General features: G+C 43.1%; 1 long non-coding RNA gene across 1 annotated transcript; it reads right to left on the bottom strand.

The window, feature by feature from the left end:
* Positions 1–3719: 3719 nt before the first annotated feature.
* On the bottom strand, positions 3720–4668 carry LOC137527942 (uncharacterized). Its single transcript, XR_011023234.1, has 2 exons — positions 4512–4668; positions 3720–3930 (listed from the first exon to the last, which is right to left on the bottom strand). It is a non-coding gene; the product is annotated as an uncharacterized lncRNA (long non-coding RNA).
* Between the last annotated feature and the right edge of the window lie 11177 nt (positions 4669–15845).

The following is a 15845-nucleotide window of genomic DNA, read 5'->3' as shown; positions in this document are numbered from 1 at the left end:
CTGGTGTAATTGTAATTGGTGATTTCTCAAACCACACATCAACTACATATGTATTTGTATTGCTGAATGTCCCGATTGTACAGTGTTTTGAAGTCTCATGTATCTATGGTCCCCATTGTTTTGTAATATGTACTGCATCAGGGAAGAGGTTGGCACTATATAAAATAAAAATAATAAATAATAATGATTTTCAATAGCCTAACGCTTTGGGAATCACCAGTGATTCCTTGAAAGGCGCAAATTGCATCTGAAAAATTCTCCAGTGGCCAAGGGCCTGAGAAATATGCGCTAAAAAAATGCCAAATTTAAATTTGATGTAAAACTTCCCTTCTGTATATTTTTTATAAGATTCATCACTCCATACCAAAAACAGGCATACCAGGTAATACAGTAGCATCTTCAGAATGTAAATCAGGGAGAGGAAAGATTTTACAATGCGCAAACACTGACTGAATAATTTATAAATGAATATTGTAAAACAAAATAGCAATTTTATTCATTATGGTACTTTTACTACAGTTCCTTTTTAATATGTCAGCTAGGCTTCTATCCAAGTACGAGCCTGGGTATCCAGAGTAGAGATGGCCCGAAAACTCAGATTTTCGGTTTGCGAACCGGGTTTGCGAACTTCCACGAAAGGTTCGGTTTGCGCAAACTTTCGCGAACCGCAATAAACTTCAATGGGGAGGCGAACTTGGAAAACTAGAAACACTTATGCTGGCCAGAAAAGTGATGGAAAAGATGTTTCAAGGGTTCTAACACCTGGAGGGGGGCATGGCGGAGTGGGATACATGCCAAAAGTCCCGGGGAAAAATCTGGATTTGACGCAAAGCAGCGTTTTATGGGCACAAATCACATCGAATGCTAAATACAGCTGTTTGCGGTGCGTTACACAGTGAGTTTAGTGTGTCAGTGTCAAGCAGTACACTAATTACACTACCTGATTGGTGTATATGTTACGGCCAGAACCCGAAGTTTGGCCCTTTGTGTTCTGGCCGGCCACTTCGGGTTCTGGCCGGCCAATGTGCGAACTGACCCCGGCGGTGCGGCCAATGTTAGAAATGAAATGATTCCAGTAAAGATTTATGTATGTTCTGGCCGTCTCGCTGGCCAAATGTGTCAAAAGTGCGCACTGCCGCGGCCAGTTCGCACATTGACCGGCCAGAACCCGAAGTGGCCGGCCAGAACACAAAGGGCCAAACTTCGGGTTCTGGCCATAACATACAGTATACACCAATCAGGTAGTGTAATTAGTGTACTGCTTCACACTGACAGACCAAACTCACTGTGTAACGCACCGCAAACAGCTGTTTGTGTAGTGACAGCCGTGCTGGACTACTGCGCACCATGGCGAGATTGCTCTTCCTCACTCAGTGATATCAGGTAATGTCTTATCACCTTTCGATGGTTCTTTTTCTACCATTGTTAAAGCTTACAACTATTTTTTTTTATTACATTTTCTACTTGCTGTTCAGTACCTTCAACGAGAATCTATTATGGAGGGCAAGTCTGCCATTGTGACCACGGGTAATGGCCAGGGAATCAGGGTTTGATTCCAGTCCGGAGTTGGAGCCTGAGAAACGGCTACCACCATACATCCAAGGAAGGCAGCAGGCATGGCATGCACATCCCGAGGTAGTGACCAAAAATAACAATACAAAAGGACTTTCGAGGCCCTGCTGTATATGAGATGAATTAACTTTAAATCCTTTAACGAGAATCTGTTATGGAGGACAATGATTACACCACTTGCCTTTCACGAGAATCATATTATGGAGGGCAAGTCTGCCATCCATTCAAGTGAAAGGTATGCACTGACTGCCAGGTATAATACAATGTGCAATCACAGATGCAGTGAAAGGTATGCACTCAACACAACAGGTAGGTATATGCAGTGATGAGGTGGGTGCACTCAACACAACAGGTAGGTTTATGCAGTGATGAGTATTACAATGTGCACCTGTCACACACAGACAGATACCGGACATGCAGAGTAACTCTGTGTGCACTCACGTAGGTAGGTGGGTGCACTGTGAACAACAGGTAGGTAGGTGTATGCAGTAATGGGTATTACAATGTGCACCTGTCACACACACAGGTAGTCACTGAATGTGCTGGGCCTGGCAGTGGCACACACACAGTATGAATTATCAAGGTTGTCTGTGCAACACAAGTGTCAGTGGGACACACAGAAAAAAAAAAAATCACAAGAACAAGATTAGCTCTCAAAAGAGCTGTTGAGGGGGTGCTTTTTTTAGCAATAGGAATCAGCAAGGAGCAAGCTAAGAAGCCTACAAGAGCCTAACTAATCTTTCCCTATGAGAGAGTCTGCAGCAGCTTTTACTTCTCTCACTATTGCAGGCACACGAGTGAGTAAGATGGCCGGCGCTACCTGCCTTTTATAGGGCGGGGAGTGGCTCCAGGAGGGAGTGTAGCCTGATTAGCTACAATGTGCCTGCTGACTGTGATGTAGAGCATCAAAGTTGACCCTCATGATGCACTATGGGGGCAAACTGAACTTCCGGAAAAGTTTGCGGTTCTCCGCGATCGCAAACCCCGGAAGTTCGCCGGGAACCATTCGCCGGCAAACCGTTCGGGCCATCTCTAATTCAGGGTATGGAGTACAGTGAGCAAAACTCTTTATTTGGCCTGAATTGCTAGGGAAGATCATAAGAGACCATCAGAAGTCCTGGCTTTTTAAAAAACTCTTTACAATTCTATGACAATAGTTGGCAACCCTTGCCTGGGTAATTGTGAGGGAAACACTGGACTGATAGTTTTTTCATAGCAAACCAATAATCAGCAATCTTTATTTTAAAGGATGACCAAAGTGAAAACAAACTGATGAGAGAAACAATTGTATTTATCCATCTTCTTGTAAAAATAAGTTTTTTTTAGATATCCCACAGATTTATTTTATATTTAAATCTACTTTTAAAGTTTTTTTCTGTTTTATTATCTCTGCTCAATGGCACATTCATTGAAGTATTCCAGAGCTAAAATCAATGAACTATTGACCCTTTTTATTTCTTTCCTGCATTTAGAAGCCATTTTCTGCTAGGAGAGTGGCTGACATTATCAGTGAGGGTTATAGTTCGACCAGGTCCCGACCAGGTCCTGACTAGACAGAAACTTTCACTTGTCTTGGACAATTGCATTCCTGATATTTCACTCTTTCCATCAGAGAAAGAAAAAAAGGAGCACTCAGCACTGCATAGTTATTTGTGTGCTTGGCACTGTACATACACTTATCTCATATCATGTCATGTCACCTCGGGTGTCCTTCAAAATATGTTCACTCCAGGTGCATGTATGTGACTGCGATTGGGCAAGCACCAATCCACTGACCTTATGTCAGCTCTGCCTTTGGTCTCAGAGCAGGGACAAGGTCCTCCAGCACCCAAGGCTGAGACACCAAAGTGCGCCCCTCCATCCTTCCCACCCCAGCCGTCACACAATGATTGCTATTAGACTAAGAGGCGCCACAGGGCCCACAACCTCCCCAACACCTTAATATCTAGTTATCTGGCTTGCAGTCACTGCTATGTATCCCCTTTTCTTATTTCTTTCTGCTTCATACACAATTAGATATGACAGCTGAATGAATTGTGCGCCCCCTCCTACACTGCGCCCTGAGGCTGGAGCCTCTCCAGCCTATGCCTCGGCCCGGCCCTGTTTGGTCTGATATGACGCAGGAAAGGTTTTCAAACTACAATGACTTGATAGCATATGATTTTAATAACCTTCAGCCATTTTTTACAGTATCTCCAACTTAATGGTAAATCAGGACAATGGACTTCTCCAAGAATCTGCAGCACAAAGATCTCTTCCCAGATGTCCTAGCTCTGTCTCCATCCACCAAGCAGTCTCACTCCTTCTGGTGATGAACCCAAAAGAGGCAGTTAAGCCACAACAGGCAAGCTGGCAAGCCTACGGAATAAACAGGCACGCAACGAGTTACAACACATCTGTATTTTCTACAACTGAATGGCATTTGGCTACGCAAATTTCATTTTTGGTTGTTCCGTAACTCAGCTGTAATAGAGTAATAGCGAAAATCTACAGATCACTATACATCAAAGTTTCCATCTCTTCGAGTTTCTACAACTTAAATCTAGATGTACCTTAACCTTTATTTGCGAAATTACCCATGAAATGTGACTATTTTCTATTCTCTGCTGTTTGATCGGACATAGATCTACTTAACATTTCAATAAGGACACAAAAAACCCAGCAAGGCATTTCAGCATGACTATGTGGAATATTATGTTTTAAGACCTAGATCTATGGCCATGCCTGTGAAAGAGAGGATAATTAGTGTTCATACGCTCAGTCATATCAGACTGGAGGTAATGAAGTGTGAGGAAAGGTTCATTAGTTTCTTTCAAGTACTTATACTCTGTCCACAGTATTTATACCAGCAGGAAAAAATGCAATCTCTTTAAAATCAAGTTAAGCTATTCACACAAGAACCTGCAGAGAAGAAAGACAATATAAAATGGTATAATTACCTCCGCTTCCGTAGTGAACATTAAAATGCTTTTTTTTGTAACAAACCTAGCTTGATTGCTTAACTTGACGGCTACTGATACCTTGTCATCTCATACAAATCTGTGCAGAAGTGACATTCCTCAGCATGAGACAGAACTGAGAGCTTTGCCAGGCTCTGTTGGACAAACCAGTGGCTAAATGGATTGGCTGTATTTCCTTCTTTCACCTTTGGACATTGCCGCCCACCTGACAGCTGTTCAGCGGAGGACTTCCAGCCAACAATACCGGTGGAAAGAAGACAACAAGGTCAAACGCAAGCTAAACTTTTACTACAGTGCACTTGCCATCTGTTTTTTTTTTTGCACTTGTAAATTGTTTTAGATCAACAGATTTTATTCTGTGTACGATTATTTAAACTGCCCTAAAATGCTACCTAATGCTGTGGAATGATCCTACAAGCAGCAGGTTATTAATGTATATACTGACATAAATTTGAGTTTTGTCTAGACTCAACTAAACCCAAAGTTGAAAAAAAGCAAATTATTAAAGCAATTATGGTGATCAGTGTAAATTATAAATATATTTTCGCAACTGAACCTTTCTTCTGCTTACATCCATACAGCCTTACAGTGTATCTGAGTCAATGGTAGCCAATGGAATTATATTTACCTGTGGCTTCCTCCAGCTCCCTAAAACCTGTCTGCTCCCTCGATGTCCTGCTGGTTGTCTCCATTGTGCAGACTACAGCGCATGCGTGGTCCCAGCCGTGGGTACCCCCCAATCATTAAGACTGTAACTGTGTTTGCACAGAACACTCCCTATTACATGAGCGTGATTGGGGGATGTGCGTGGGCAGGACCACGCATGGTGGGCAGGACCACGCATGCGCAGCAGCCTGAAACCCAGATGCGTGTTGGGTCATTTTGGCCCCATATGGTTGCATTTGATTTGGGTTCTGCCATAGGCCGTAACATTAATTACAGCTATAGTGGAGCTGGGGGAATTACAATAAAATTACTGTAATTCGGGTGCTGGCAATAGCCGTACTCAAAACTGCATGCCCAAAAGAAAAAAATTAGAAAATCATTAGGGGGATATATTTGATATATTCCTTGAGACTACCTAGTGCATGGAGTGCGGTCGTTCGGCTTCTCCCTGCGCCCAAATGACACGCTGCCAAAACATACAGACATACCCAGCTGGGTTGCAGACTTCATAGTGGCAGAACTGAGGGAACTGGATGGACACTGAGGGAGCTGACCAACTATAGGGGGCTAGAGGAAGCCCCAGATAAGTATAAATCCTTTTGTTGTGATTGTCTCAGGTTTACTTGACCTCTCCTGCCTCTAGCTTCAAGGTACTAGACTGAGGTCTTAGAACTGCACAACACCTACTTCCTGTGACTACAAGCCCTAAGTCCATGTGTAAGACCAAAGCCTTGTACACATGCCAGATGGTTCTTGCCATTTGCACAAAATCCAGCATGTGTGTATTGGCCTCCAATCCCCCTTGATGCATGGGCAAGTGATCTGCCTGGCAGATTGACTCTGCTGAGCACAGACAAATTGTATTGTTTTTCTACTCACCCTGACGACTCTGTGCCTCTCTGTCATTCACCACGCCATTGGCCAATCCGACCCATCCATCCTTTAACCCCGATAAGGGTTGAAAACTTTTGCCCCCTAATAGCAGAGAATTTTTGTAAACTTATTCCAGGTTTGCTGCATCACTGGTTCTTTGCTGTTCTTTAACCCCAGACCTGGTAGATCAAGGGCACAGTGCTTGCTTTCCTTCCATCCATCCAAGCCATAGTGCAGGTCTATCTAGTTCCAAGCATATACAGGTATATTTAAAAGCCCACTCCAGCATTGTACAGGTCTGAAATCTTGTTGCTTATGACCTTCAACAGCTCTTTGTTCTTGCCCATGGTGATGGAGAGGTTGTAATGGCAGGAACTGATTCTGTGGACAGATGTGCTTTATACACATAATGACTATCTTTAATTGATTGAGTGTAATGTGTGTGCCACATGGCCACATAACCAACCTGTGGGAGACAGAATCCTGTCTGGGTTGTAGGGGATCAAATACTTTTTTCATTCAGTGACATAAAAATAATTTATAACTCATGTTTAATGTTTTGTTTCTGCATTTTTGGTTGATTTTCTGTCTAAAACTTTTATAAACTTAAGAAGTTATAAATCAGGATGATACCATTTACTGATGGCTAACACGGTACAATACCCTACTGCTACTTTTATAAACTTATGAAACAGAATACTAAGATCCATTCAGAATATCTTAAGCATCCAATCATGATTGGATAGCTGTTTGTGCCAGTTATAGTGGCCATACATCAGGCGACTTGGCAGCCGATTGACCATCCGATTAGATTATTATAATCGAATTGGATGAAAATCGATGCCTACAAGTGCATGCCTGACCGACAATGCGACCAATTTTGGGAAGAAAATTGGTCGCATTCTCGATCGCGCATGCTGCAAGATGTTGGCCCGAGTTGCTCAATCTGGTGCACAGTGGGAATGGCATGCAATTTCCCGACAATTGGCAAATGCAACAAAACCCCAGTGCTGTCCCCCCAGTGAAGAATTTCCCTCCAGTGCCCTGTGAAAAGTATACATTACCCGTCTGCAGCCTGTGCTCATCCCTCCACTGCTCCCGTCTCCATACACGCATGCCCCATGTGGTTTCCTAGTAAGGGCGCATGTGTGACATCACACACGCGCGCCCTTACTAGGAAACCACATGGGGCGCACGTGTATGCAGAAGAGATATCACGGAGGCAGTGGGGGACAAATGCAGGCCGCAGACAGGTCATGCATACTTTACACGGGGCACCGGGGGGGGGGGAGGGACATTTACATTAGGGGGTCACAGCTTTGGGGCAGCGAAGCGGCGGATGCGGTGCACAAAGCCGATACCGGATCGATTTCAGCATGAAATTGATCGGGAATTGGCCTGTGATGTATGGGCAGTTGGCAGATCTCTCTCTTATCAGATTCGATTAGAGAGAGATTTGTCTCATGGTTGAATCTGCCCATCATCGCTAGATGTGTGGCTACCTTTAGTGATTATCATGTCTAAGAGAACTCATGGAGAAGCATGTGATTTGTCTGATCAGCTGATAGATTCGCAAAGCTCTGATCTGCTGCTGTGATCAAATCTTGGTTTAGCACATGATCATGACTAGCCAATTAGAGACTTTTATACCTATCATCTGACCAAACTGATCACATGCTTCTCCATGAGTTCTCCTAGACATAACTAACAATAGTGTTGATACTTCAAGACCAAACATGGCTATCATCTTTTGGATCCTGTATGCTCTTCCATAGAAGATATAGAAAAGACACTGCTGCTTGCATAAACTAAAAAAAGTGCTGTATATCTTAGAAGTAGCAACTGTAATAAGATTCCAGGGGAATTTTACCGGAGATATTTCTCCTTCAAGGTCCTGAAGTATGTTAATTATTCAACAAACAGTCCCAGGTTGCCAGCGGAAATTACACAATAATTTGTTAGAGATAAAAAGCTCTATAGGAACAAGTTAAAAAGTAACCTTTATTTTGAGCTTTAAAATTGGGCTATTCAAGATATCATCGAATAAAACATAAGCAAGCCACTGGGTTAATGTGGTTGGTGTCCACAATGATCATTAACATGTATTGTCATGCAAGGTTCTAATAGTGGCTTGCTTTGAGTAGCTCCTTTCTCTGGAATTCTCTTTCTTATTCTATCAATCTGACTAGTACTCACCTTGAACATGTTCAAACGATCCATTAACCCCCCTGGCGGTATTCACGAGCTGAGCTCGGGCTGACTTACGCATGTCAGGAGCGGTAAGCCCGAGCTCAGCTCGGGCTGGCTATAAACAGTGCCTGCAGCACTTTCCTGGGTCCCACACGTGATCAGCGCTTGTCAGCAGGACCCGGGCTTCTTCCCCCCGGCTGCCGGATTTACCTGGATTTGACAACTCTCTGCCTGTCGTTTGCACCGACCTCTGCCTGCCTGTCGTTTACTATGGCGTCATCTTCCAGAAGGGTCTCACTGCGGAAGTGCTGGTGGAGTTGGAGGACAGCGATCTGCAGTCACTGGCGGACTCCAGTGACGCACCTGGGGAATGGATCTCTCATTCGACCCTGTAGCGACAGCGACTCCATCACTAGCGAGGTCAGTGATGTTTGGGTTTGGCGCCCCATTGACCTCTCTCAGGCTCCACCACCGCCCCCACATTTCCCTTTTAATGGGAAGCCTGGCCTGAAGAAAGAGGGCAAGTGCAACCCCCTGGCATACCTGCAGTTTTTCTTCTCGGAGGCGGTTATTGAGAAGATAGTGGAGGAGATTAATCGGTATGCCACCCAACAATTGGCTGCTCCACAAGGACACTTTTCCAGGAGCAGAACAACAGCGGATATCTGGTTGTTCTTGGGCCTGATCATTCTGCAGGGAGTGGTGGGGAAGCCCCTGCAGAAATGGTACTGGAGCACGAATAAGATAATTGCGACCCCCTTCTTTGGTACAGTGATGTCTGAGTACCGTTTTTCCCTAGTAATGAAATTTCTCCACTTTGCTAACAATGACACCTTTTGAGGAGTCGACCCACCCTGCTCCAAAACTAAAAAAATCTGGGAGGTCTACCAGATGGTTGTGGAAAATTTCAGGACCACTTAGGTGCCACAGAGGGGCATCAGCGTGGACGAGAGCCTGATGGCCTATAAGGGGAGGCTGAGTTGGCTCCAATACATAGCCTCCAAACGGGCCGCTTTGGGATCATGTCGTACACGCTATGTGAGTCAGGTACCGGATACATCTGGAACACTATTATGTGTACGGGAAAAGGCACCAAATTTTGTCCCAGGTTTACCGAGTATGGAGTGGCGACATCGTCTGTATTGTCCCTTCTGGAGCCTTTACTGGACAAAGGCTATTGCATCACCGCAGACAATTTCTATCCCACCCCTGAACTGTCTGAGATTCTTATAAAGCATAAGACTGACACCTATGGCAGGGATGAGCAGAAACTACGCCAGTGCGAATTTACGCATCGTAGTTCGTAGGTGTCGTTTCAAAACTACACTTACAAATGTACGCGTAGCGAAGTACCGCTATGCATAGCTTATGGCGACTATGTGTATTTAGCATGTGTATTGCGTAGTGAACTATGAATGCGTTACTCACGGCTATTTTTCCGCGTGCGAATGTATGCTTACAAATTTACGCATTGGAAAGGGGATTGTACGTATAGAAGAGTTCCCGGTATAAGCATTTACCAGAGGAATTAATGCGTAAAATTTTCTGCATACGGGCATAAGCATCTGCATACACTACGCTTCACACCACGTGTAATTGCGTATTTTAACGTGTAGTCTACGAAATGCATACAAAGCGAATATTTGATGTTGAAGCCATAGTTTGGCGAAGCGTAAGAGCGTAAAACTACACATAGTTCCAGCATAGCGAAGTTGGCTGACTACGACCATCCCTGACCTATGGCACCGTTAGGGCTAACAGGAGGGAGATGTCATCGGCCTTTGCCAAGCAGAAGCTGAAGACTACGGACATAGCTGCTTGGCAGAAGGGGAAGATGTTAGCGCTCCGGTGGCGGGACAAAAAAGACGTCTGTCTCCTCTCTACAGTTCCCGACACCTCCACTGTCCCCACCAGAATGAGAGGAGGAAAAGATATTGTAAAACCGCAGGTTGTGGTGGACTATAACCACATCATGGGTGGTGTGGACAGAGCTAACCAGGCGGTGACGTTTTATCCTGCCGTAAGGAAACAGCAGAAAAAATACTACAAGAAGATTTTCCGCCACCTCCTGGAACAAAGCATCTGGAACGCCTACATTCTGCACAAGCAGTGAAGTGTCAGGCCAGTGACTTCCTCTGGAAACTGTGCGAATGCATCTGTCTAAAGTACCAGACTGCAGCAGATGCCTCTTATGTGGTAAACATGGAGCGCATCACTGGCCGTCATTTTATGGAATACATTCCACCAACTCCCCCCAAAAATGCCCCAACTAGGACATGTGCTGTATGCTGCAGAAAAAGTGATGAGAAGGGGAAAAGAATCAGGAGGTGTATTAGGAGTAATTTTGTACTGCATAATCTGCTGCCTTATTTGTACAGTTTTGCTATGTTGAAGTAATTCAAGTTTTGCTATTCTTCCAGATTATTGATACATTTAATTACTTCAACAATTTTGTGTTCCAGTCTTTTATTTATATGGCTTTTATTTCCAGGCTTTTATTCTGATGTATTTTGGTGAGTTTCAACTTAAAGTGAACCTTAAGTCAGAAAAAAAATGGGTTTTACTCACCTGGGGCTTCTACCAGCCCCCTGCAGCAGTCCTGTGCCCTCGCAGCCACTCACTAATCCTCTGGTCCCCCGCTGCCAGCTAGTATCGTTTTTGCCGACAGGCCCGTCAGGACTGGCCACGCGTAGCTTTTTCCGCATTTCCGACTGTAATTAGTGCTTTTGCGGGGCAGCAACGCGTACAAAAATACGCGTTACCGCATATCTATGCGTTCGTAATGCGGCAACGCGTATTTTTGTACGCGTTGCGGCCCACAATAGCGCTAATTACAGTCGGGAATGCGGAAAAAGCTACGCGTGGCCAGTCCTGACGGGCCTGTCGGCAAAAACGAAACTAGCTGGCAGCGGGGGACCAGAGGATTAGTTAGTGGCTGCGAGGGCACAGGACTGCTGCGGGGGGCTGGTAGAAGCCCCAGGTGAGTAAAACTCGTTTTTTTTTCTGACTTAAGTGTCTCTTTAAGAATTAAGGCCTAAAATTCATGAAAAAAATGTACCGCTTTTGACTCCTAATTCCAGACAGAAATGCACCACCAGGGAGGTTAAAACCTACCAACTTACCTCATTTGAACTGCCTAAACATCTTCTTTGCACTAACAAATTTCTCCATCTCTAATAACCAGCCAGGTCCCATCACGTCCAGCCACTGCTATTTCCCTTTCCTGTCATAGCTTGAGTATCATTGATGCTTAATTGTTAGCTCATCAGCAAAGGATCTTCTCCTCCAGTGCGGTTATTGTGATGATTTCTCTTAAAATGAATGTATGTACAGGCGAAAGTAGAACATCCATGAAAATTATTTACTTTACATATAGACACACACACACACTTAACCTGCACTTCATCATGATTGATAAATAAAGGTGATAAAGTATAACAAATGCCATGTGCAATTTACATGTTGTTGCCTATCTTGTAAAGTAAATACAAAAATACAAACTGTAGCGAGTGTAAAAAACACAGCCCTTTATTCATCGTTGCTTCAAATATCTAAAATTGGAAGCAGATATACTGGATCGGATAAAAATGCTAAAAACTTCTTCAGATAGTATTGTGGAGAAACTTGTCATTATTGAAAGAGAAATTTTACTGAAATAAATAGTTGGAAAAGACACTGCAAAGTGAGAAGTTAAAAAATAGTCAATATACAGGTAGTCCTTAACCTGAATCCATTCTTAAGTCGGTACCTTGTTCCACCTCTGCCCCCTGTGCCTTCTTTCTGCCTCCCTTTGCCTCCAGTTCCCCCTCTGTGTCCCCCTGTACCGCCTCTGTGCTCTCCTTTGCCTCCTGTGTCCCCCTTTTGCCTCCATTGTGTCCCTCCTTTTTTCTCTACTTGTGCTTCCTTGCTCCTTACTGCGTTCCCCTGTACGTCTTTCATGCCCACTGTGCATCTTTCATGCCTCCCTGTGCTTCCCTCATGCCCCCGTGACTCCTTCATATACCCCTGTGCCTCCTTCATGCCCCCCTGTGCTACCTTCATGCCCCCTCGTGCTTACTTCATACACTTCCATGCCTCTGTGTCCCCCTGTGCTTCCTTCATGTCCCTGTGGTTCCTTCATGCCCCCCTGTGCATTCTTCATACCTGCTTGTGCCTCCTTCGTGTCCCCCTGAGCTTTGTTCATGCCTCCCTGTCCTTACTTCAAGCCCTGTGTGCCTCCTTCATGTTCCCCTGCGCTTCATTCATGCCCCCTGTACCACCCTGTGTGTCCTTATTGCCCCCTGCCTAATGCTTCTTTTGTCCTGCGCGCTGCAAGCATAGTGCATTATAACCTACTCACCACCATGCTAGAGTCCATTGCCTGGCGATATTCATCTCTGCTCACAATTCACACTAGTGTCCAGCATTTCCTCCTGCATGTAATTACATTGCACTATGCTTGTGGGGCAGGACGGGGTGGACAGAGGCACAAGGGGAGTTCCCAACGTCACATGACGGGATCAACGGCTCATCTGCATCGGCGGGTCGTTCGTATGTCGGGCGTTCGTAAGTTGCGGACTCCCTGTACTGTAACAGTGTCTTTTCAGAGAAACATGATGGACTGAGAGGCCTGTATTACAGGTGCTCCTTGTCCAGTGTGTTTCTCTGAAAAGAATGGTCAATTTGAAGGTTCCGCACACAGGCTATATTTCAAGAACTGCGTAAGTTTGTTGTCCTATGACACACAAAAAGACTTCTGACCTTTACAGCCATTGGGACAATAAAAGTTTGCAGTTAGTGAAATACAGCCTGTGCACGAAACCTTCTTCTTGACCATTTGGTACTATTGCCACAAGGGTCCAGCACCGGCACCCACTAACAACTGGTGTGCAACCCTTTTGATTGGATATTTTTCTGAAAAGACACTGTTATATTGACTTGAAGAAGGGTAAGGACCATGAAATGCAATGTCATTTGTGCCCAGTAAATATGTTTTTAAAATTCCATTCCTCAAATGAGGTAAGACCACTTATTGCTTTACATAGCTTACAAGAGCCATATCTTTTTGTCCATTGACCGCTACGGACTTACGGTACCTTATTTTTACTACACTGTAATAAACACGATCCTCAGAACAAGAAATTTTGAATCAGGACGATACCATTTATTGGCTAACTTAAAATAATAAGAGTAAGCTTTCGGGCTGTGCAGCCTTCTTCAGACTTCAATCCTGTTTGCTAACAAGATTATGGAACAGACAGCTATATACATGCAACATTAAAAGGGGATACATAGATTTTTTGCAAACATAAATACATGTCATTAAGATGCCTTAGATGAAACAGAACATCTAAATGGGGTCTTGAGAGGTTGTTAGCTTATTTACGACTAACAGATAAGACCCTTTGTTTACGCAATCCTCACACAATTGAGACTCAGACTGTCACAACGGCATTGTAAATTCTAATTTCACAAGTTTCACTTCAAATATTTAAAGAGAACCTGTACTGAGTAAAAATATTTAAAATAAACACATGAGGTAACTTCAAATGAACATTACATAGTTACCTTGCCATCAGTTCCTCTCAGAAGCTCACCATTTTCTTCTGACAATAATCCCTTACAGTTCTGACAATATTTTGTCAGATCTGAAATATATCAGTTGCTGTCAGTAAAAAATCAGTTGCTGTCAGTTATAGCTGAGAGGAAAACTGATGTACCAGGTAAATGTCCATGTTTCCCTATGGCTCAAGTGGGCGATGTTACAGTTTAACTGTGTGCTGACCAGAAAGCTGTTATGGGTAATAGCCATTTTCAAAATGGAGGACGGAAAATTCCCTTGATCACAGTGAACAAACAGGACGCGGGACAGGAGAAAGACACTGAGGAGTAGACTACATGGAAGGTAAGTATGACTTGTGTATGCTTATTTTGACTTTTAATGTTCAGTTCAGGTTTTCTTTAAGATTTATTCACTTTTAAGATTTTCACTTGTAATATTTCATATATTTCTGATATATATATATATTTTTACATTTCATTAGTAAAACGAATACATAAATAAATTACAAACAAAAAATTATTTATGCTTCCACATTTCTTATTATCAAAATTATCATAATACAAAAGTATGATGTCATATGCTGGTATTTAATAAATACAGGATAATAATACTTACAATTCAGAAGGTGATAAAATCTATCATACTGTAGCCAAAATATAACTTCTCAGGAGGTCTCCCTGCCAATGGAACCTAATTCTATAGAATATGTGGAGAGGGCAAACAGTATTCAATTCATCCTTAAAAATGGAAAAAAAAACTAAAAACAAAACAGAGTTTACACTTCTTGATCTGGGTTCATCACAGGCACTTTATTGTAGAATTAATAATTCAGTTAGCTAAAAAAAAAAAACAGATTGATTGCGCTGAGTGGTAGATTGCAGTTTTGCATTATGCTGATAAATGCAGTATTTATTACCTACAAATCTTTAATGCCTTGTGTTTGCTTAGATTTACTTGGATACCCATAAAAGCCACAAACACTGCTAAATGATTTACAGTATTTCTAGATTGGCTCATTGTTATTTGTAGCCACACATCAAAAGTGTATTTCATTTTGGATCACTGAGTAAAATTCCCAGGTGAGACTGCAGGATCCAGGCAATCCGGCTTATTGTGATTGATTACAATATGCACAGAGAAGCCCAATGTTTTGCTAAGCTTCTTTTTTTTACTTTATGTCTATAGTAATTTTATTTGACCTACTGAGCTCACTGCTTTAGCTTTCTCATTAGCTGAATTTATATCTCTTTCAGTCGCCCATTTTGCTAGAGGAACTTTGAATAAAAACTTGCTTGTGTGTTACCTTGCAACCCTCTCATTTAGAATACTTTATAGTTGTTGCTCTGTCATGAATGCGTTCTGTGCTTCTTCACATAAACTGTACTCCTAATTTATGACTACGCAAAAAGCAAACCGTTTTCCTTATGCGATCTCATATCTTCTTGTGCCAACAATGTTTTATTTAAAGCGGACCTGAACTCAGACCTTCCTTTCTGCTCTAAAAGATAATCAACAGCATAATAACCTTTAAAGAGAACCAGAGACGAAGCACCTTCATGTATTTTACCATATAGATCAGTGGGAACATTAGAGAAAACACCTACCTTGCTTTCTGTTTCATTCTGCACTGCACAGCTTGTTTATTATCAGACCTGACAAAATCCCAGACTGAGCATTCAGTCTGGCTTTGTTATAATGACTCAGCTATAATGATTCCTGAGCAGAGACAGCAGGGGGCAGGCTTGGACTTGAAAAGACATGAGAGAACACAGACTGAGCTATAAATATTCCTGAGCAAAGCCAGACTGAATGCTCAGTTGGGGATTTTATCAGGGCTGATTAGAAGCAAGCTGTGCAGTGCAGAATGAAACAGAAAGCAAGGTAGGCGTTTTCTCTAATGTTCTCACTGATATATATGGTAAAATACATGAGGGTGCTTCGTCTCTGGTTCCCTTTAAGCCTTTAAGGCCTCTTTCACAGTAGGATGTTGCATTTTGATGCAACATTAAAGTCGCAACGCAAATTACAACACAATACCCCCC

This window comes from Hyperolius riggenbachi, chromosome 1 (genome assembly GCF_040937935.1).
Source record: "Hyperolius riggenbachi isolate aHypRig1 chromosome 1, aHypRig1.pri, whole genome shotgun sequence".
Taxonomy (NCBI): domain Eukaryota; kingdom Metazoa; phylum Chordata; class Amphibia; order Anura; family Hyperoliidae; genus Hyperolius; species Hyperolius riggenbachi.
This window is presented reverse-complemented; position numbering and strand designations above follow the sequence as displayed.